This window comes from Marmota marmota, unplaced genomic scaffold, assembly GCF_001458135.2.
Source record: "Marmota marmota marmota unplaced genomic scaffold, marMar, whole genome shotgun sequence".
Classification (NCBI taxonomy): domain Eukaryota; kingdom Metazoa; phylum Chordata; class Mammalia; order Rodentia; family Sciuridae; genus Marmota; species Marmota marmota.
The window spans coordinates 11711293-11736107 of record NW_026000153.1 but is presented as its reverse complement, the minus strand read 5'-3'; positions in this window follow the sequence as shown (position 1 = coordinate 11736107).

Below are 24815 nucleotides of genomic sequence, written 5' to 3'. Positions count from 1 at the left end.
AAACATTACAAAGCTCATGACATATCATCTTCCATACATTTGATTCAAGTGGGTTATGAACTCCCATTTTTTACCCCAAATACAAGTTGCAGAATCACATCGGTTACACATCCACATTTTTACATAATACCATATTAATGACTGTTGTATTCTGCTACCTTTCCTATCCCCTACTATCCCCCTTCCCCTTCCTTCTCATCTTCCCTCTCTACCCCATCTGCTGTTGTTTAATTCTCTCCCTTTTTTTTCCCTTTTCCCCTCACAAACTCTTATATGTAATTTTGTGTAACAATGAGGGTCTCCTTCCATTTCCATAGTTTCCCTTCTCTCTCCCTTTCTCTCCCCCCACTCGTCTCTGTTTAATGTTAATCTTTTCCTCATGCTCTTCTTCCCTGTTCTGATCTTAGTTGCTCTCTTTATATCAAAGAAGACATTTGGCATTTGTTTTTTAAGGATTGGCTAGCTTCACTTAGCATAATCTGCTCTAATGCCATCCATTTCCCTGCAAAATCCATGATTTTGTCATTTTTTAGTGCTGCGTAATACTCCATTGTGTATAAATGCCACAGTTTTTTAATCCATTCGTCTATTGAAGGGCATCTAGGTTGATTCCAAAGTCTAGCTATTGTGAATTGTGCTGCTATGATCATTGATGTGGCAGTATCCCTATAGTATGCTCTTTTAAGGTCCTCAGGGAATAGACCGAGAAGGGCGATAGCTGGGTCAAATGGTGGTTCCATTCCCAGCTTTCCCACAATTATGTTAATATTTATTCATCATATATAAATAATTCATACTAATAATAATATGAGGAAGTAAAGAGGACAATGAAAGGCGTAGCTTAGTTAGGGAAGCCTTTTCTGAGGAAGTGGCTTACCAGCTGGAGACCCAAAGGATGAGCCAATGAATTTTTATTAGTGGAGGGAAATGGAAAGACAGAAAGGATTGTCAAGGTCACTGATTGCTTCCATGGTTCCTGGTCTCAGAGAAGCTGCTTTAACAAGAGAGAGTTTGCTAGAAAATGTTTTTCACTGGAATCCATAGTGGCATACCAGCCAGAGCTGTGAGGCATATGTCCCATGGTGCTGGACCCACTGTCTGCCTGCCAGGTGACCCTCACCAGAGGACAGCAACCCATTTTTGTTTTGTGGTACTAAGAATCAACCCCAGAGCTTCATGTATGGTAAGCCTGTTTTCTATCACTGAGCTACATCCTCAGCCCTAGTGCTGCATGTCTTATAGTCAGTCATTCACAAGGCTGATTTACAGGTGTCTCAAAAGTTAAGGATACTCTGGGATTAAAGATAGTGCCTGGGCTGGAGATATAACTCAGAGGTAAATCATTTGCCTGCCATGCACAAGGCCCTGAGTTTGATCCCTAGTATCACACACATGTCCAAAAACCCAGTGGTACCAAAGGGCTAATGTCTGTCAACCCTTCATCCTTTGATAAGGACAATTAACATTTTCTTAGTCTTGAGTAATATGCAAATGTACAAGACATTTGGTCCATCTTCCACCCTTATTTCTTTTTTTAATTAATTTATTTTTTAGTTGTAGTTGGACACAATACCTTTATTTTTATGTGGTGCTGAGGGTGGAACCCAGGGCCTCACACATGCTAGGCAAGTGCTCTAGCGCTGAGCCACAAACCCAGCCCACCCTTATTTCTCTTCCTAAGCAATTCTTGAAAGAAATGCTGGAACTTGCAGTAATGAGCTACCCATGGGCAAGTTTCAGTCTTCCCAAGCTTTGTGTTTTTCTCTTTTTGCCTAACCTAATTCAAATTGTTTTTGTCTTTCAGTTTCTCCAATTCATAGACAGTTTGTCAGTGGCTACACTCTTATTTTATTGCAAATCACCAATTTCTCCATGAAATTAGGTTACTTATAAAGTAGCCTATTAATTGCAATTACAGTTTAGTTACAGCATGTCTAGGTCTCTCCAGACTACACAAAAGCAGGTTATATTTCCTTTTGATGTCCAAATTACAAAGGTAACAGCTTGCTCTTAGCTTGACCTCAGTGTCCTCCAGCTATTTCTGAGCATCCCCAACAAGGTGTGTCATTCATGTTTTCAAACCAGCAACCATAACTACAGGATCCACCTAGTCCTTTCTCTTCTGCTCTAGCTACCCCAGGTCTGCCTCCTGCAGGGCCACTTGGAAATCCTCAGTGCTCCCACTGCCTATAATGAAAGCAAGGCTGCTTGCGCCAAGGACCTGGTCCCTTCCACTGCTGCCAACCCCAACAAGCCTGCCAACCCTTGGATTGTCAGAACAGAATGGGGTTTTATGTGTAAGCAGTGGAAATGACCTCTTCTTCCCAGCTCTGATCAAGGCCTTGTCACCAGGGATCTGAAGCAAGGATGCTTAGAACTGAGTATCAAAAAGTTTTCTTGTAGATAGTTTCATCACTTTCTGGTCTTCACTTGTCTAACCACTGGGGTTTAAAATCAGGTCCAAAGATCTAGGTGGGAAGAGAATCCATACCCTTCTTCAAACCTCTCCCTTGTGGATCTTAGCCACCCTAGTAACTGCACTTGGCTCTACTTCCTAAGTCACAAACTTCCTAAGGATATCACTACAGGCACAGGCGGTCTTGTGTTGGTGGGAGTAGTAGTTGTGTTGATGAGTGTCTAAGCTAACAGTCTATAATTAGGCTCAGACAGCCAAATTATATTTTCTGTAGTACTTAATAGTTTTAATTCATTCCATTAACTGAAATGCCTAATTTAAAATAGATTATGGGGAGAAATTCCCTACATCACAATGTCTTCTTCTAAAAAGACGGAACCTACAAACACATTTATCGTAATTCACAAGAACTGCACAGGTGAAAACGTGTTTGTTGTGGGACTCAAGCAAGAGTTCCTCCCCAGGTCCCATGTCAGGCTGGGGTATGTAGTTGTGGTTTAAAGTCTAGCAATGTTCTTGCCTGTGTGAGGCCCAGTGGTTTTGCCTCATAAGAGAACTTCAACTGTTTCCCAGTGATGCCAGTAATAACTGAGAATGGGTTGGGGTATGAAACTGACCCCCTTGACACTTACCATTTTTTCTTTTGGCACTCACTGTGCCCTGTTCTGTTAGGGACTTTGGGGAATAATAATACTTTTTATTTTTTAGTATTAAAAATCTCTCTTCTGAAGTTTTCAGTACAAGGTTAGATTGAGCTCATAGCCAGGGACTATTTAATTTACACTTTATAAGAATTCTCTCACTCAATTCTCACATAAAGTGTATGTTTTTAGTAACTTTATTTTACTAATGAAGAAGATGAAACTTAGGTTGAACAACTTGCTCAAGGACACAGCAGATTCAGGATTCAGACCCAGATAGCCAGATTCTAGAATCTTTGCTCTTATCCAATGCACTATTTCCCTCGGCTCCTCCCAGTAAGAATCCTGGGACTGTTGTCAATTAATCAGATTCTCCTCTGAGCATATTTACTTTGAACATAGCCAAGTCTTCATTCACAAGCAACAGTTGTAAGAATAATATCACCAAATTACAATGCTCTCATTTACTGAGAAAAAGTTGGGTTAAAAAGCTTTAAATCATTCAAAAGTAATAGAGCCTTTAGAAAATCTATCAGTGGTTATATTTATAACCACTAGAGGTAAATATAGAAACTTGTTTTGTAAGAAACCACCAGTCTTTCAAAGTGACTATATCATCTTGTATTCCCACCATCAATGAACCAATGCAGGACCTTGTTCATGCTAAATGCTTTACCACTGAGCTACATCCCTAGTCATTATTATTATTACTTTAAATTTAAAATAGGTTTTAGGTTTTTTATTTTCTTTTGTTGAGTTATAGGAGATCATAGAAACTTAGAAATAGATGGGGTTTTATTAGCATTTTAAAAGTTAGATTGTAGTAACTACAATTTATTTTTTAATTAATAAAATAAAAATCTATTTCTAATAAAATGATAATGGTGGGGGATCATTTTCTTGTAGAAAACCTTTTAAAAATGCATGACAAATCTCTAATAATTCTATTACAGGTTTAAAGTTTGGCTAAGCATTGTAGTTGTTGGATTGCTAATACTGATGTGTTGTTAAATGATAGATCAACCTTTGTGCTAGGTAAGGAGAGAGAATACACCATAGTGGTTAAGAATATGGGTATTCAAGTTCAGATCTATTGTTGCCATTTATTAGCTAGATGACCTTGAGCAGATTACTCAACCTGTTTAGGTCTCAGTTTCTTTATCTGAAAAATAGGGGTGACAATATTACTTATTATTAAGGACTAAATCCATCCTCCAAAATTCAGAATTTGAAGCCTAACTCCCAGTGTGGCTTCATTTGGATGTGGTCTTCTCAGGAAATAATTAAGGTTAAATGAGGAACTAAGAGAAGGGCCATCACCCAATAGGATTAGTTTCCTTATGGGAAGAGAATGCACTCTCAGTTTCTCTCTGAGGAGCACAGAGGACAGGCCCCCTGAGCACACAGTGAGAAGGCAGCCATCACCCACACCCTTACCAACCTCACAAGCACCTTGATCTTAAGATCTCAGACTGTGAGAAAACAAATGTTTGCTGTGTAAGCCTCCCAGTCTGTGGTGTTTTGTAAGGGTAGCCTGAGCTGAATAAAGCACCTACTTTGTAGGACTGTTAAATGAATCCACCCTCTTTGGTTTGTATCTTAAATATCCTCTAAAAGATCACATGTTGAAGGCTTGTTTCCCAACCCATGGTGCTTTGGGGAGGTAGTGAAACCTATAGGAGTCAGGGCCTGGTGGAAGAAATTTAGGTGACTGGAAGTGTGCCCTTGAGGGGGATATCAGGACATTGGCAACTTTCTTTCTTATTTTTTGTTTCCTGGCCACCATGAGGTAAACAACTTTACCCCATCATCTGCTCCTCACCATGATGTTCTTCCTTGCCACAGGTCCCAAAACAATAGGACCAGTCCATCATAGAGTAAAACCTCTGAAACCATGAGCCAAAATAAACCTTTCCTCTTTTTAAATTGATTTTCTCAGGTATTTTGTCAGAGCAATGGAAATTTGATTAACACACATAAATGTACACACACTCCTGTGTGCACGCACACACACACACACACACACACACAAAGTGATTCGTGCAACGCCTGGCACATGGGAAGTTCTATAAGGATTAACTAGTGGTGTTGAACTCAGATCTGGACTTAGGATATTGTACAGTGTGTCATGAATAATTTTATATGGACACACTGAGTTTTGATAAACTTTGAGAAACTATTTTAAAATTAATTAAGGGGGTATATATTTTGTTATAAAGTCAATTTAGTCAGACAAAAGCAAACATACCAACCTAGATTAGGGCCAACATCTCATGACTTCTGCCCTTTCCCTACCTCTCTTCAAATGTCTGGATTCATATTTATTTTTAAAAAGGCACCCTGTTCCCCCTGCCAAATAAAGTCTTACACCAACAATAAGTTGTCATGAGTCTCAGGGGAAATAGGAGACAGAGCAGGAAATATCTGTACAGAAAAAGGAAGCCTGTAAAACATAGATGGTAGTTGTAATTTTAGTGATTCCAATATGAATGGCATCAAGTTGAACTCTAATTTTAAAATAGTGGAGGCCAGAATGAGTAAATGTTAGTTTGAAATAACTGTTTTTCCTATTAATGTATTAAACTTATACATATTTGGATTCTTGTGTCTTCTGATAATTATTATGAAAGTCAATTTAAGATGGAAGAATAGTTTTCTGAGGAGGGTCAAGAACCATAAGAAAAGAAATAATAAATATTAAATGTAAAATATATTTTTGCTTTAATACTTAAAAAATATTAAAATATATTTTTGCTTCCAAAGTATCATGTTTAGGAGGAAGAGTTGAAGAAGTAGGGAAGAAAGGAAGAAACCCAAAGAAACAGAGAAATTGGAGAAAAAGAAAGAAATAGAAATAAGTGTGGGGTGGGGGTGTAACTCAGTAGTAGAACATTTTTTCTGGTGTGAAATCCTTAGTTTGATCTCCAGTATCAAAACAAACAAACAAACAAACAGCAGAGTTGTTTAAATTTTTTTTTAAAAAAATTAGTTCTAAAGATTTTGAAGGATTTTTTTGACAAGGTCATTAATAAGATTCTTCCAAGGGAGAGGAACAATTTTCTCCACACTTTTGAAACTTAAATTGGGCTATTAATCAGTGCTTAAACCCCTTTCACTGCCCACACCCTGGAAAGAACAACCTTTGGCCTGTGACACTGATGGACCTCCAGGTTTGGAGATTTACCACTTGGTCCAGTTCTATAGTAGGACTTAACTGGTGAATAATAGTGCAGTGCCCTCTTTCCTCAAGGATAGGGAAGGCCATGTCTGAGTTGGGTGATTCCATCTTGCTCACCATTTGCAATCCACCCCTGGATTGCAGCTCTGTAAGCTACTGTCTCCACAGGGATTGATTAGGTCCTGATAGAGGCCACCCATGAGGCTGTGGCATTTAGGATCACATATGTGGGGCATGTGTCAGATAGGAATGACAGATATCTTCACCTTCTCTCCTTTGTCTTTAGGCTATCCTCCAGTAAGAGGATAGTTTTTATAGTTTGGTAGTAGAGAAGGAAAGTTTAAATTCTTCCAGCCAGTATTTTTTGAGCATGTACTATGTGACAGGCACTGGGGATACAGATAGGCACTGGGGAAGGTTTTAGAGTCTCTGCCTCCTTGAGTCTGCAGTCAGGGAAGCAGTAAATATCCCACATCGTACCATATTTTGTACCCCTCTGCCCTTTACCAAATTAGTCACATCTTCCAATACACAGATTGAATCTTGTCCCCTCTGGACCCTTCCACTGGGCACCAAGCTTGTATGTCAGAAAGCTGAAGCAAATAAAAAAGAAATCTTTGATAACTAGAGAATAAATTATTTGAAAGGCAGCTGTTGCGTTTTCTCATTTTAAAAAGATTTTTATTTTAGATAATTCCTAAACATTATTTCACCCTATCTTGACCCTCATTCAAGTAAAGAAAAGCAAAACAAAACCTTTGCAAATTTTCTAACCCAGAACAGAATTCTTTACAACAAGGACAACCTCTGCAGCCTCCTGGTAGAAAGTTCATTCTTTGGGTTTCCATGATGACAGCCTCTCTTCCTTGCACCCTACCTACTTCTTATTCCCCAGGCCTAATTGGAAGGCTGGTCCCATCATCTTCAATAGGGTGGAATTAGGAACAGGCTGTAAGAGTGCATTCCTTCCAGTTGTTCTGGTTATTCTAGTGTCTACTCCCTCTTTATCATCTGAGCTGGCCTGAAACCTTACTATGATCCCTTAGCAATGGAATGCCTACCCATCTTTAGATCCCCACTCTTACTCAGCAACAGAACACTATTTTTTTTCCAGGTATTACCATCCCACCTTCCCAGCTGCTAGGTCATAAGGATAGTGGCAATCCCATCCCCCTAGCTAGGAATCCTGCCGGGTTTCTGTTCTCGCGACTAAAAGGCTCAGGGGTCACTCCAGTAAAACTGGGCTGACTGGGCTGCGCAAAATAACCACACAAGAGACACAAATACCTTTTTGTTTGGGGTCGCTCCTCTGACCTTAAGGGTCCGCAGGAAGAGAGAGAGGAGAAGCTATTCAAATGAGGCAAGGAGTCAGTTTCAGGGGGCTGAGTCTATCTTCATGATGTCCACTGTCAGCAGGTTGACTGACACCTGGGTAGGCCACACCCAAGGGCACAGTAAGAGAAGGGGACACACACAAGGCACTTCCATGGAAGATTCTATCCTAAACAGGGCAAGGAGTTATATTACAAAGGAACAGGTGAGCATAGCTTTACCCATGGGGCTGTAGCAAGACACACCCATGCACGAGACATGGACCCTCGGACCAAGAAGGGTGGGGAAAGCTCTGCCACATTTCTGTGACTGAGCGCCTGCCTCAGCACCCAGCCGGAGAGTGTGACTCAGTCAAGTGCAAGATTGGTCTCCCACAGAATCCATTTAGGGAGCTACTTGTGACTTGATCCTGGTCAATAAAATAAATAGGCAAAGAGAAGAGTAGAAAGACCTGTAAACATTTTCTTGCTCACAAAAGGAGACTTGTGAGAAGAGATATCGTTTGCAGCTACATGTGGAAAATGGCATGATAGCAGTCATCTACCAACTATAACCAGGCTAGCTTGAGAGCAAAACTGACTTGATGAAAAGGGTAGGCTAGAAAGTTGGAAAGAATGTTGGTCTTCAATTATGAATCTGAAGCTGCTGACTCACCTGACCCCAGGACTACCCTACCCAAGACTTCTCACTATACAATACATCACATTCTCCTTATTACTTACGTTGAGTCAGCATCTTCTGTTAAACCTGAAGGGCTCCTGATACACTTCCATAAGCATGGAAGTCAAAGAATTACAACTGGGGATCCTGGGCTGGTTTTCATTCTTTCTTTCTTTTTTATTCTGTTTGGTTTTGTTACTCTGTAATTCCAGGAGGAAAAAAAAATGACAAGATAAGAAATTCATGCTGTAGATTTATTTGCTTATTTGTTTTTAGTTAGATTTTAAAATTTTGAGATAATTGTAGATTCACACATAGTTGTGAGAAATAAGATAGATCCCGTGTATCTTCACCCAGCTCTCCTCAGTGGTACCATTTAGCAAAGTTATAGTAGGCTACCCTTCATGCTCATCATCTATCATACAACAAGGTTTGTGATTTGGGATGAATTCCATGAAGTATCATGGGTTACATTAGGGGGCAATTTACAAAGCAAGAATCAACAAGAAAAGAGAAGAGATGGGCCAAGTTTCTCTGCTGGGCAGATGGTGGATGGGCATTCCAGGGGAGGAATGATTCCCCCTGATGTTCTCCTTATAGGGCATGAACGAGAACAGCCCAGTTGGAGGGAAGCTCTTTAGACTTTTTGAATAACATCCAGACTGGGGTTAGATACCAACTTTTTATAGGAGTCGTCTAGAGAAGTCAGCTGTCTAGCACATGATGACTTGGTCTTGGGAATAGTTTGGGTGCAACCTCTCCTGTGGGGAAGACAGTGGGGGCAAACCAGATAAGCCACCTAGGTCAATTGTTGACAATCCTGATTGTGGCACTGTGAGTCTTATTCACCTTTATATTCCCAGTGCTTGGCACAGATCTGGCATATGATTGGTATATGAGCAATGTCTGATAACTTAATGAACAAATATACTTTGTGCCAATCAAAAACAAGAGATTTTGTTATTGCTGCTGGAACAAGAGGAAGGCTAATCATGTACATTGTTGCCCACATTTCTTGAATCCATGGAAGTCCAGGCACGTTCTGCTTTTACTTTGGTGAAACCTCTCAGAAGAATCTACAATTCTATGAGAAGGCTCCCCTGTCTCAAGCGAGATCTCCTTCTATTGAATTTCAGCCATTTCCTTGCAGTTCTGGCAAATCAAGCCAGCCTCTGGGATTTGTTACAGCAGTCCTGAGGCTCTCCATAAAGTAAAGCTCTGCAGGCAACAGCAACTCTGGAATTTCCCACAGCCGCTCCTAGAACAATCTTCTAAAAGTTTCAGGAGGTTAAAATAGATAAGGAGTTTAATGGGAAGTTAGCCACTGTTTGTAAAAACATTTTTTTTAAATGAAAACAGTTTGAAAAATAACATCCTTTACACAATTTTCTTAGGACAGATTTCTAATCTCATCACTCCTAAAAATTCCTTTCAGAAATTTTCCCCAATGGAGTCCCTGTCTTGAAAGATTTTTTTTTTAAATAAACAAACAACTCTGTAAAATAATAATGAATTGATTTTCCCAAGAGGAAATCAAGGAATCAAGATACTTTTTTCCCCCTAACTAAAATTCATTCTTGATGCTGTATTTTGAGTAAACTAACAACTACTTTTAAGTTTCCTGAGAAACTGAAAATAACTGGAGGAATTCTCATCCTCTGTCTACCCCGCCCCCTCAGACACTGGTCATTACTGTCCTCAACTGCTAGGTATTCTAGCTTTGAAACTAGTGTTCCAGGGGGTGCCAGGCAGAAACAGAATGAACTCTGCTAGGTCTTTTGCTATCTATTTGCTCTCCTTAATGGAAATGGGTGTTCCCCTGTGGCAATTATTCCTGACTTAAGTTCTCCCCACCTAGGGGCTACTAGTCCCAGCTCTGTTAAGATGACATAGAAAGATGTAACAAGTGATCCAGCATAGCCAACACCTCTCACCTAAGAAACATTCCTTTAAGGTGTGCACTAAAAGTACTTGTTTCCTGTAAATGAATATCACCACCATGGTTTTGCTTTCTTCGTGGTATAAAGTTGTCAATTTAGGATGGGGGAAAAAATTCCCAAGCAAGAGCACAGCAAAACAATAACTTTTGATATTTTCTAAAAGAAAAAAGAATATTTTTATGACTCTTACCATTGCCACAATACTTTTTGGGGGGTAAAGATTCAAATACATGGGAGCTTGGAAATCTGACCTTGGCCAGCACAAGAATAGAGAGAATCTGGTACTTCTTAATTTCCCATTCAGGTTCTCAGTGTTCCAGGAAGCAGTTTGCTCAAGTTTCTTTTCTCCATTTAGCTCTCCTGAATGCCCAGCTTCAGTGCCCAGACATCACTGCCAAGGATCCTGCTGGCTCATTCAGCTGCCATTCAAAGAAATAGCCCTCCACATCGCCTCGCACTTGGAAGGCTGTCTTACAGCATAAAACAGGTGGAAGGACATTCTGCCTTTAGAGTTCTGCTGGCATGTCTCACTACTTCTATTTCCCAATGCCAAGAATGACAAAAATCTTTTGTGTATGTTCGGGGGTGGGAAAGACCAGATATTACTGTGAACAGCAGTTAACTTGGCTGTTCAGACAAGATTCCCAGGGCAGCTGTTATAACTCAGATAGCAATAGCTCTAACACTTGGCTCTGTTGCTAGGATAGATTGATAGAAACTTTGGAAAAATCATTTAAAAACGTAGGCTCTCATGATACTGTTGGATATGGTATGGATCAACTTATAGATAACTGAATATTTGCTAGTATTGTAACATAGAAGTACATAAGCAAAGTACTCAACTAGGATAGTGTTTACACTTCCATTTTAAACATCTGTTTTCAGTAAAGTCATTAGTTATCTGTTGGCAAAAATTTGAACTGACATATGATTTGCAATCTGTAGCTACCTTTGAGACTGGGTTATCTTTTTATGTGTTGTCACAATTCTACTTAAAATAACAAATCAGTTAACTTCACAATGGAATTATACATTCCAATTTGTGAACTTGCCAGTTGTTGGTTAGCCAAAGACTAACTCATGCTTAATTTTTAGTCTTGACACGTACATGTACACACACATAACCTTTTTTATTTTTTTTTGTTTGAAGAAAATATTATCTTAGTGTTCAAGAAGTAGTTATTTATACGAAAATAAGTTTGTACTTCAGTGGAAGATAAAAGTGCTGACTGAAATAAATTATTCCTGGAAAGTGAATTCTCAACAGTTCTATGAATCTCAACATTGTCAGTTTTCATGGCTTCCTAGATTTTACTAATGTTTATTAGTTTAAAAAAACAAAGTTTTATGATTTTGCTTTGAACATATCTGGACCAAATTGAAGATATGCAATTGTCCCCATTCTAGAATGAGCTTAGCACGGTCATTATTGACACAGTTAATGATTCTGTATCATTAGCAAAGCATAGAATTAAAGTTGACATTGGCTTCTGTTGACTTACATATTCATTTGGTTATTTTATTGCTGCTAAAAAATTAGACACACCAACACAGCCATCTGGCTTTCCCTGTCTGACCATTTCCTTGGCTTACTTACTGTGTCGCTTCCAGTTTCTAATAATTGCCTCCACCTTCCTGGGTCAAAGTACAACATGGCCTCTGCTGCTGTACTGCCCAATCTAGTCTACCCTGCCCAGCAGCTGCCTCTCACCTGTGCAAGTCTTTTCTGTCATTTTTGTGCCCAGATAGGCTCAGTAGTCTCTGCCAGTTCTGCCATCTACTTCCTAGCCGATTCCTCAACTCCTGTGGTATCTTCTTCCTTCACATTTTTCCTCTTCTGGGGCCCACATCTCTAATACACCTGCTTTCTGCATCTCCTGACATCTTTCAGCTTGTCTGTTGGCACTTTTCATTTGCCCACATATTGATAAAGCCAAACCACAAGTTAAACTCTTGGCCTTATCATACTAATCTTGATTTCCTTTTTCTGACCTTTTGTATATGGCACTGATACTTGATCTTACTGTGATTCCACTCTAAGCTTTCTTATCTGCATTGTTTCTGGGAGAATTTTCCCCCCTTGCTGCTTTAAGGTGGGGAGCAACCTCCCCATTCCTGCTTTTGAACCTACAGCAATAGCCATGCTTCCTGCCCACTGTTGCCTTCTTTTTACTGCCTCTGAGCCAGGCCTGCTCAGCAGGTTCCCAGGCTGGCCCAGATTCGCTTGGATGCTCTTGTTACCACCTGCTTATCTACCCTCCACAATTGCAGCACTTTTTGGACAGGTTGACAATGTTGCCTCTGCTCATTTTGCTTAGGGCTCAATGAAAAAAATGCCTACAGATCAGAATAGATGAAAGTCAACATAAGTGGAGGAAATGAAACCAACTGTGAGGAAAGAGAAATAGGAAAGGAGATGGAATTAAAGAATCTAAGTAGAATTATTAGTAGCAGTAAGAATGAATAGAACGGAAGACCGGTGGGTATGATAGGTAAGAGATTGTGTTAGGAGTCTGTACTTGACCATGAAATCCTACCAACTTATAGCCTTGATGTTTGCTGGTCACATGCCCTTCACAGTTAAAAGACACAGTTTAGTGATCCATTCTATTTAATGAATAAATACCCTAGAAGAACTAATGAGAAAAAAAAAAAAAACTAATGAGAATGAATTTAAGAAAGGAAGTTCTCTAATCCCTTAAATATGATTTGTGAAGTCCATGGGGGTAAGGCTGATACATAGAACAGCAAAGGAAACCTGTAACTTTAATATGAGTTTTAAACAATTTTATCATATCTGCAAGAGAGGAATATAAAAATGTGGAGAGGCAATGTGCTAAAAGGTTACATTGTAAGGATGGTTTCCACTCTTCTGAAATAAGGCAATATAGGGCAACCCCACCTAGTAATAAATTAGGGTTGCTCTCCATGAAAAAGAAGGGGGAAAGGTTGTTAAAAGGCAAGTCATCATCACAATCTACTTTTCCATGTAAATTCATATATATTTTTTCAAATAATATTGGTGAAAAAGATAACAGATGCTCAGACAATCACCAAGATTTATTTTTGCAGCATTAGTGTCTGTGTTGTCTATACCTCCGATCACACTTTAAAAATTTACTTCAAGGTAAATGAGAGTTTAGGAAGGATTCTCTGTAGTCTCTTTTGAATTTGTGGACAACAGTTGGGACTTCGGTGGGAGGATGGGGGAGGCATATCACTGTAAAGCTTCTAATGTTATAAGGAAGACTATATTTTTAATTACACTCATTAGTCTGGAAATTAGTATTTCAAGACTGCTAGTAGTTTATATCTATGATTAGCTATCCACTAAATGATTAATTTTAAATAAGTCCCCTATATGACTGATTTTTATTTTCTGAGAAAGGATTGAGGGATGCAGCTTTAATAATAGAGTCATATCCTTGCAATTGAGGGATCCAGGAATAGTAAGGGAAATGGCCAAATAATCTGCAGGTGATTCCACCATAACACTCCTACAGTGGTATTCTTTATAATTCACCTACATACAAAGTACCTACAAATGTGACAATGAACCTGTATGAAAAAGTGGATCCTAGAAGTGAATCCTTTTCCTCCACAAGAGCAATGTTATAACGAGGGAAAGGATTACCACCAAGAACTCAGAAATAAATAGATTATAGATGTGAACAAAATGTACGATAAAAGCAAAGTTACAACTATATGCCTATATAGCAATTTAAATATTTAAATATGCTTTGTACTAAAAAAAATGAGTATTCATACACTGTGCACTTTCCTTATCAAAGTATTATAATAAAAATTTATTTCACACACAAAAAATGAATTTCTGCTAAAGTACATGATGTAAAATAAATTTTTAACCTTTAAATATTTTATTCATTTCATAGATCATTGAAAATGAGCACTAAGAGGTTCAACAAATTCATTTTAGAGATAAGAGAAAAAGATCAGTTAAATTAAATAAATTGCCAAAGGTAGGAAAGTCAGGACTAGACTACGGGACCACTGAATCCTACTGTAAGATCTGGCACTCTTATCTCATAGCCTAGCAGTTTAGTAATTCATTCATTGATCTTCATGACATGTGGAAGAAACTTTGGGGGAATTATTTCAATAGCTCAGATCATCTTTAAAAAGTGTACAACAGCTGGGTGCAATGGCTCACACCTGTAATCCCAAAGACTCTGAGGGTTGAGACAGGAGGACTGCAAGTTTGAGAGCAGCCTCAGCAACTATACAAGGCCCTAAGCAACTCAGTGAGGCCCTGCCTCAAAATAAAAAATAAAAAGGGCTGGGGATGTTGGGATGTGGCTTAGTGATAAAGTGCCTCTGGGTTCAATCCCCAGTACCAAAAAAAAAAAAAAAAAAAAAAATTAAAAAAAATAAAAAATAAAAACCATACAATAATGTCTAAAATATGTCTTTTTTTTCTTAACCAGTTTCTTCTTGTAGACAGATGGAATTAAAATCATAGTTGTTTCAAATAATTGTCTATAATTCTTCATTCTCTCCACTAGATGGTAGATTTTTATGTGGTCAAACTGTCCAGTGATGAACTAAAAGTAGGGAAAATTGAGCTTAAGTCAAAACAAATGAATATAGCAGATTACTTTAGTAAAATGGATGAATTTTAAAAATATTAAGTTAAAAAAGCAAATTGCAGAGTATGGTGCTATTTTTACAAAAAACTGAACAGTGGGTTGGTATGTAGTTCAGTGGTAAAGCATGTGCTTAGCATGTGCAAGATGCTGGGTTCAATTCCAGCAAACACCTCTCAATGTTAAAATATTCATGTGCATATATTTTGTTTAGGAATGCATATATGCATTGGATGATAAACACTGAATTCGTGGAGTGGTACTTCTAGGGAAGGATATTGGAGACAGGAGCTGGGAGAGAAGATACAAGAGGTTTCATCTAAATCTGAAATATTTAAAAAGTTTTTAAAATACCCCAATAAAGAGCTTTGGGAAATATAAAAAAAAATATTGATTAGACTTGGCCTCATGATGAGTACCCAGAAGTTCATTATATTATTCTTGATGCTTTTTGGTATTTTGGAAACATTTTGTGATTAAAATAAAAAGAAATAAAGAATGGTACAATCACATTGTAATGGGAGGGAACTGCATATTTGCAGGAAAAAAATTAGATCTTTAGGAACATTTTGTGTGTGTGTGTGTGTGTGTGTGTGTGTGTGTGGTGCTGGGAGTTGAACCCAAGTCCTCAAAATGCTAAGCAAGCACTCTGCTGCTGAACAGCCTCAATTACATATTTTATTTAAAATTTTATTGACATAATTCTATTTATGGATGAAGAACATTATACATTAAGACCCATTCAAGACTTAAGTAACCCAAATGCAAGCTGATGTCCTGACATTTTTGAGGTGTAGCCACTTCACAAAACTTCATTCCAAAAAACAAATCTGATTACAGAAGCTTTTGGAGATAATGAAGCTCTGAGGTGAGTGTGGCTGTGGCCATTTGGCTCTCACACTCTGGAAATATCCTTGTTACTAGTACTGTTGACATATGTGATAGGAAAGAAATCTGATCTACCCCAAGGCTATATGACAGGGTTATGTTGGATTTATCTTTTCTTGGTAGAATGGTAGTGGAGATTCACAGTCTCTCTTTCTCTCTCTGATCAGCCTGACAGATTTTAAAAATCCTTATCCCTTGTCCAGAGAACTCCGTAAATTACAGAATATTAAATTATGCCCAAACCTGGTATCCAAAATTCTGTATTACTTCCTCCTCCTCATCTATTTGAATGTATTTAAAACTATGTATTCTCCAACTTGTAACTCTATCTTTCCCAACAGGGTGAACTTGATATTTAAATTCCAGTTTCTTACTTAGAGTTCTGTCATCTACACCAAATTCTGTGTTTAGTTACTCTATTTATAGTTCACAGAATCAGAAATATGTTCTCTAATTTCACTGCTGTTTGAATTCAAAGTCCTTTCATCTGATTCCACTATTCATTAGTTTCTCTGAACAGATAAGTAAACTATTCTTAGCCTACATTAAAGTAAGTGAATATTAAACTCAAGTTTTTCATTATATTCATATTTTGAGGCCCATCAAACATTTATGTTAAATTTCTAGAATTCCTTTTTTCTGATGGAATGCTTTTGGGTTAAAGTAGAAGGTTGTTTTTTTTTTTTTTAAACAATGACTTTCATTCAAAAATTATCAACCTAGCAAATGAGAGGGAGCAGCAAAATAAATTAATAAATAAAAATAGGGCTGGGAGATTATGAAAGAAATCAAGAACACAGATGAAAGTGATGGGTTTGGAGCATGGAAATCAAATTAAAAGAAGGTAGGATGGAGAAAAATTCATCCTAACAAATTGCAGATTTAATGGCATCCAGAAATGCAAATTGAAGCCAAATTTCTAAATTATGGTTTGTTCCAAGGTTTGATCTGTGATCCTAGAGAGAGTTAGCTTTAAATGTCCCTACCCAGGGGCCAGTTCTACATCTTTGTGGGAGATAATTTTTTTTTTTCTCTTACCAGACACAATGACATTCATTACTTGCTATCTGCAATGCAGTTTTCTACTTTTCTAAAGGGAGAACATACTATGTCCCTGTCTCACAGTGACTTTTTTTTTCTTGAGTTATTTTATCATAGCCCTCTGAAATTGGTAGCTATGAAAATAGCCAACGTGTACGAATGAAAAAAAAAATTCTGATTTAAAATTGGCATAGGAAATGATGGGATGGTAAAGAATGGTAAAGAAACAAAGATTTCCTCTCCTCTCCTTGTCAAATCAAATGTCTTATTATCGAAGAATGCAAGACAATATTGCATACATGGGCAGAACTGTTTCTAAATAAAATGTCCGGCATGAAAAAGCTGCATCTGTTCCTAATTAAGCATTCTGTAAATAAAGCTTTGCTCTTCATGTCTTGTTTTCCTTGAAAACTTCCATCAGAGATAGTAAATGGTGTGAAGCAGTGGAGACACCCAGCGGCTAGTGCGGTTAACCACAGCAACAGCTTATTTCTTGGTGCACTGTTTCCTGTTTTGTATGTGTCCATTTCCTCTTGAAAAGATGACACCAAGTATCTCTAAACAGAAATTTAATAATTTAGTAATAAATATGAAATCCATGACTTGAATCTCACTCACAAATTAGGTCTTAGTCTAAAAGATGAAAGAATGTGTGAAAAAGCAACATTTTAAATTAGTATAAAGGAAAAACAACTTTCAATCCCGCCTAATTTATTTTTTAAAAATATAGTTTTTGTAAGACATGATGGTAAGCTTCTTTTTTTAAGTACTAATTTCAATTTAGGAAAAATTGTATATAAAGACTGACACTTGAAACTTGAAATTAAAACTTAAAATTTGAAAATGTCTGACACCACTGAAATTTTCAACAAATAAAATACATTAACATTTTAAAATATAGGACTGTGGGACTGGGGTTGTGGCTCAGTGATAGAGTGCTTGTCTAGCATGCGTGAGGCACTGGGTTCAATTCTCAGCACCACATAAAAATTAAAAAAAGGTTATTGTTATTGTGTCCACCTACAACTAAAACAAATATTAAAAAATATATAGGACTGTGAAAAGAACTGGTATATTTTACTTAAAAAATACAAAGAAAATAATGTTGAGAAATAATGACAAGACTTGATGCTGGGTAAAGGAATAAATGAATGTTAAACATTTTTTTGAGTCTGGTAGGGTGGCTCATGACTGTAATCCCAGTGGCTCAGGACTGAGACAGGAGGATTGTGAGTTCAAAGCCAGCCTCGGCAATTTAGCAAGGCCCTAAGCAACTTAGTGAGATCCTGACGCAAAATTTAAAAATAGAAAGGAAAGAAAAAAAATAATAAGGCCTGGGGATGTGGGTGGCTCAATAGTAAAGCACCCCAGTATCAACCCCCCCATTTTTTTTGAAGAGCGCTTTTTTCCTTATCAAAACAGTGAAACAAGTTAATTTTAAAAATTAGACAACATAGATCAACAAAAAGAAGTAAAGGCCAGGCACAGTGGCTCAGGAGACTGAAGCATGAGGATTGCAAGTTCAAAACCAGCCTCAGCATCTTAGCAACTCAGCAAGACCATGTCTCTAAATAAAATACAAAAAAAGGCAGGGGATGTGCCTCAGTGGTAAAGTGCCCCTGGGTTCAGTCCCTGGTACAAAAAAAAAAAAAAAAAAATNCCTCCCCAATGCTTAGCTTTAAATTAAAAAAAAAAAAAAAAAAAAGTCAAATGCTTACTACAATTTCATTCTTAATACTTTGGTTCATATATTTCCAGAAAATTTCCTTATACATAGATAATTTTTCAAGTAAAAAGGATTTACCTGAATGGTGTTGAAAACCTTTAAGAGATGGAGCTTAGTGGGAGATTTTAGGTCATTATGGGCATGCCTATGAAGAGTATTATTCGAACCAGGGTGTGTGTGTGTGTGTGTGTGTGTGTGTGTCTTTTTTGTACATCAGGTAAATGGTCTTCCTCTATCACATCCTCCAACTATAATATATTGCGCTGCCACAGGCCCAAAGGAATAAGGCCAATCAATTATGGAGTGAAATCTTTAAAACTGTAAGCTGAAGCAAACCTTTTTTCTTTTCAAGTCCATTATCTCAAGTATTTTATTGTAGTAATGCAGAACTGACAAATGTAACAGTTTTTTGGCATTGCCTTTTTCTCCTTATGTTATGAACAACCTCTATATCAATATCTATTCATCTATACGTAATTTAAGAATACATATAGTATTTCATTATATGGCTGTACTATACTTAATTTAACAAAATCTTTACTGTCAAATACTTCCTCTCTTCCTCACTGTCCCTTCCTTTCTTTTTTTTTTTTGCAGTACTGGTATTGAATCCAAGGATACTTTACTGCTGAGCAAAATCCTCAGCCCTTTTTATTTCCTTGTTTTTAAAATTTTGAGACTAGGTCTTTACTAAGGTGTTAAGTCTGTGCTCCTCCTGCCTCAGCCTTTCAAGTAGCTGGGATTATAGATATATGCCATCTTGTTTAGCACATGCCTTTTAAAGATAGCATGTGCCTTTTAAGAATAGTTTAAAAATTATTAATTATGACATAACATAGAGAAAAGTACATATAATTTTACATACACTTTATTTGGGGGGAGGGAGGAATTTAGGGTAATTTATTTCCAGCTTAGCTAACTCCACATAATGCAGATCCAGTACATTGTACTCGTTACATGAAAACATCCTCTTCTCAATGAGAAACCAGCAATGTCCAAACCTTAACTTTAGCGATTTAACAAGTTATTCGTGGATTGAAACCAGAAAAACTATGCAAAACCAAGGTTTCAAATTTAGTTTCCATTTTTTTCCTCATCCAGGAACACAGTGCTTTGCACACCAGATAGGTTCATCAATATTGCCAAGTTTAATTTAATTGAATAGTTGACAACCAATAATCAAGTACTTGACCTACATATATATTTTAACAAACAGTATAAAACAGTGTAACCACCATCCAGGTCATGAAATAGAACATTATAATCCCCTAGGATACATATAGCCCTTTCCTGATTGTAGTCCTCTTTTGGGGAATTTGGTATCTATTACCAAATTACTTCCCAGAAATGCATTTGTTAGCACTCCTGCAAGACTATATCAGGTGTCTATCTTAGAGAATGGCTGTGAAATAACTTGCAATCAATAGTCAATACGAACAAACAACCCAACAAGTTATATGGAATGTCACATTGGCATTGGTACAATTGTACTTTTATTTCTAAACAATATTTGAAAATATAATTCATTTTTGAATTTTAGTTTACTGTGGCTGCCTATGATATTTAGCACAGTACCAGGCATTTTTGGCTTATAATGACCTGAATAGGAAGCTCCCCCTACCAAGTCATAATCTAATGTAAGAGGGTCAAACCTAAAGGCACCCTATGGGTCTTATTAGAAAAGGAATGGAATGCATTTCACAAAGCATTCTCCCAGTTACCTTGCTTTTTTCCTTAGGTTGTTCACCTCTAGGGGTCAGATTGAGGCAATGCTGGTATTTGATGTAGGTTTAAGAGGAAAAGTATCCTAGAGTCAAAGAGCAGAGCTTTTACTGGTGTGGGTCTCCAAACTGTATGCCTATAAATATCTGATGTATGTATTATGCATGTTTGAATGTATATTTAGATATATGATGTATGTGGGTCTGTACATATTTATGTCTTACACAGTTAGAATTAATTTTCCTTCTTCAAACCATATATGTCAATTAAAAAAGAAGTTAGTGGGCTGGGGATGTGACTCAGTGGTAGAGGGCTTGCCTAGCATGCATGAAGCCCTTAGTTCAATCACCATCACTGCAAAAGAAAAAAATGTTAGTCATATTTCTTAGAAAAAATTAGTCTGACTTATGAGCTTGGCTTGACTAACAAGGACAGTCAGAATCCTTCAATGAGATCTGATACATGAAAGCCATAAGTGTTAAAGATATAAGTTTGAGGTTAACAGTAGTTATTTTTCCCTGCTTTGGAGAAGCCCTTCAAGGAACAGTACCAGTATATCATTTGGAGATAAGCAGGTTGGGGAAAAGGAACTCCTGGATCTAGTCATGTCTTTTTGATAGTTAGCTTACTGTTTCTTGCAATGCAATGAACTAAATGATACATAATCAGCAAATTTTAAAGTTTTGGATGACCACATGTTTTATATTAACAGCTTGACTAAAGCAAGTTAAAGTAAATAATACCCATTCTTATGGTTATTTCAAGATAAATTTCAATTGATTAAAAAAAATGCAATGACTAATGTATAATGAGTGACAAATGTTCATATACTTTGACTTACTAATTTTTCCTGGTAATATATTTCAAGAATAAGGGATTAAACATACCAAGATGTCTATAGGAACATTATTTTTATAATAACAGTTGTGAACCCACAAATCTAATATTTGAGAAAAAGATAAAAAAATTATGGCATGTTTATTATTTTTTGAAACTCTATTTCTAACAAATATGGCTATACAGAAATACAATGGAAAAAAAGAGTTTACAAATTCACTTTTAAGTGAAAAAGGAATTTCTAAAATTGTGTATGTATACTACTATTACAACATTATAAAACTATATGCATTAATTGATTACATATACACATATAATGGAAATTGGAAGACAGGAGGAAATAAGAATAGTGGTTGCCTTAGGTCAACGAGTATACAATTAGACTGAAAGTTCTACAAATTTTAAAATGTTTTAATTTAAAAGAAAATCATAGCTGATAAACAATCCCCTGAAATAATCTAAAAATGGTTTCTGTTGATCAGTCAAAATGAGATCATATCTTCATAATGGAGGTTTCTAAAGGAATTTTGAAAAAACTGGAGAACCAATATATAAATGGTGAGGATCAAAAAATATTGTATCTCACAGAAATTTGAGAAAAAAACCAATGTAAACTTAAAATTTTTCTTTCCTTTCTTTAAGCTTACTTACTGCTTTAGGTTCCTTGGGATCTTCACAAATATTATTAGGAGGAAGCCTCAAAGTTTCCCCTTCCTGAAGTAGTATGATCTGAGCTGCAATTTGGGGCAAGAGTGAAGGAAAGATGGTTATGTTAACTAAAGAATGACTTTAATAGGTACAAAAGAAGAGATATGAGCATATTATAAGAGTTTCCAGTCACATGGGTAATAACAATAACTAGATTAAAATTCTGAGTTTGTCAGAGAAGGAACTGGCAGGAAAATGGCCTGTGTTATTGCCAATCACAAAATGAAAAAGTGGGTAAGAGATAAGAATTAGGTACAATACTGAATCTTATGGCTGTTTATTATGCTGGGTGAATAACAAGCAAGTTTACAGTCAATCCGGATGTTGCTTTCAGCTTTGTGAATTTCCTAGCAGATGTCTGAAGAGTGACGTCTCTCCATTGCTTTTGAACTTTGTCCCTGTGGAATTCTGTGGTTTCATTGCTTAGCTCTTTTTTGCTAAGTCTCTTCAATATGACCCAGACTCTCCCAGACACTCTGGTATCATACCCAAGATAGAGGACATGAAATAGTTATTCAAAGCCCCTACAAAACTGTAGCTGGAAGTGAGGTTAAATAGAAATACATAGGAAAATACCATAAAATTGTAAGATTTTTATGTCAATAGCTCTACTAATTACTAACAGGGTGACCATGAGCAAATTATTTCTCTACTGCTCATTTTTCCTCTCTGTAAAGTAAGTACTGTCATTCAATCAATAATATTTGTTGTTATTATCCAAAAAAGGATTGTATGGAGGCAATAATGGTGTAAAAATAACTAAGACATAGTATCTAACCTAAGGGACCTCATGGTGTAGTGAGACGGACTTTTTTTTTTTTTTAATATTTTTTTAGTTGTTGCTGGACCTTTATTTTATTTATTTATATGTGGTGCTGAGAATTGAACCCAGTGCCTCACACATGCTATGCAAGCGCTCTACCACTGAGCTACAACTCCAGCCAGTGAAACAGACTTAATGAAGACTTTATTAAAGAAGTAATTATCATATGGTCAATGCAATATTTGATTTTACATGAAAGCACACAGAAAGCATTTAAGGAGGGGGCAGAAGTTTTAAAGTGGCCTTCAGGATTTATCCTGAAGTGAATCAAAGAGATCATCATATAACAACACCTAATGAACTCCAAATTTGAAATAGGCATTCCACCAATGTTAAGTTGCTTTGTCTTCATTCTGGAGTGATCTTAGTTATATGTTCTTGCAACAGAATTGAGCATTTTTGCACTGGGCAATATCAAAGTTGTGAAACCTAAATCTCTTCAGGGAGATAACGTCTGCGTTCTTTAGGAATGATTGTTCCAAAGACTATGCTTGGGAGAGAAAGCTCTCCTATTACTTTGTAAACCCTGGAATGTAGCAAGTTTTCTTAGTCAAAGCTAGCTGGCTTTTTAAGAGATTCAACCTAGTTTACAAACCCTAGGGAGTCATGAAGAGCAGTATTCAGAGAAAGACCCAAGAAGGGGAAAAATTGTGAACTCAGCCAAGATTTTTTCTCCAAGAACTTTGGCCCTTTTCTTTGACCAGTTATGTAAATTTTTAAAAAGCGTTATGTGTGTTTTTGAAAAACAATTTTTCAAGATAATAAAGAAATATAAAAATCTGTATGTGTAGATTGTTGAATGCTTGGCATGAATGGATGAAGTAGGTTTCTGGTGTATAGTCTTTGAAGCATTTTACCTGTCATTTCCCCCTTTCTCACCCACATCAGTCTCTTTCCCTACTGGCTGACCTGAGTCTTAACTGGGCCTCCAGAAAGGCAGTATAGAAGGTGTTAATGAAGATATAATCTGGGGGAAATGTGAGGAATAATTGGAAAAGACTACGGGAAGGAAGAATCACGTCAAATTACTGTTTATCTTTTGCAAATGGGCTGAGATATCAACTTACATCATTTCTCTTATTTTCTTCTGCTTTTGGATGAGACATAAGGTAGCTGGGCATGCAGAAGGGTCTGTGACACCCCTGTTACCCTATTTTGTGTTTATAGTCACTGTGTGCTTGTCTTAATATCTCCAAAACTTCTTGAAGTAAGTATATTTTACTATTCCTATGTCCTCTATTGTAGTTACTGGCACAACTATTAATATAAATTGGATATAATTGGATATAATCGGATATAATTGTAGCTTATACTACATCCTATGAAACAGATCACCATCTTTTTGGATGCTGTCTCCCAATTCTAGACATAATTAGGAGGTCTATCATAATGGCAGCATTCCTTAAGACATATCTGGTCTATAAAGGAAAGCAACCACTGAGATTTATAAGGATGTATGCGCTCCCCTCGCTAATGTCCTCTTCAATGCCTTAGAGATGGGATTATCTTCTGGGCCTTCTCATAGAATAGTGGAGGGGGTGGGTGTCTATGTAGTTAACATGTGCTATAGTTTAACATTCCTGTCTCCTTAAGCCCTTGGATTCCTTTCTCCACATCATGCCAGTAAAGCTCTGGCATCTCAGATGTGGGCTACCACTGAGTCCAAACTTCAGTCAACCAATCAATAAATTGTGAGAGCCATTCTTAGCCACATGAGCAAACACATTAGACCTATAATCTCTAGCAAGTGTACCCATAAGCACAATATGGTGTTGTATTTCACCCTTTTCTCTTTTTCTAATACTCTTAGAGTAGACTTCCATGCACATTCCCCAGATTTCTGACATATATTTGTTAAGTCTTGTGATTCTTTTGGTGTATGAGCTAGTTTTTCCTGGATTGTAGTGTATACCTGTCTCTGTGGAATACACTGAGATTTAACCCCAGTATTGATACAGTGGCAATAGCAGGTAGTTATGATGGGTCTTGAGAGTAAGGAACATCCCCTTTTAAAATTTTGCTCTGACGCTAGGTGTAGTGATGCATGCCTATAATCCCAGAGGCTTGGGAGGCTGAAGCAGAAGTATTGCAAGTTCAAAGCCAGTCTTAGCAACATAGCAAAGCCCAGTCTTAAAATAAAAAATAAAAACAGGCTGGAGATATGGATTAGTGGTTAAGTGCAACTGGGTTAAATCCCTTGATATAGGGAGAAAAAAAAAAGAATACTGAATGAGGTTATCACTGAGTTTTTGAAGAAAAGAAGGCTTATTTCCAGAGGGTAAGCTACATTCATCAATAG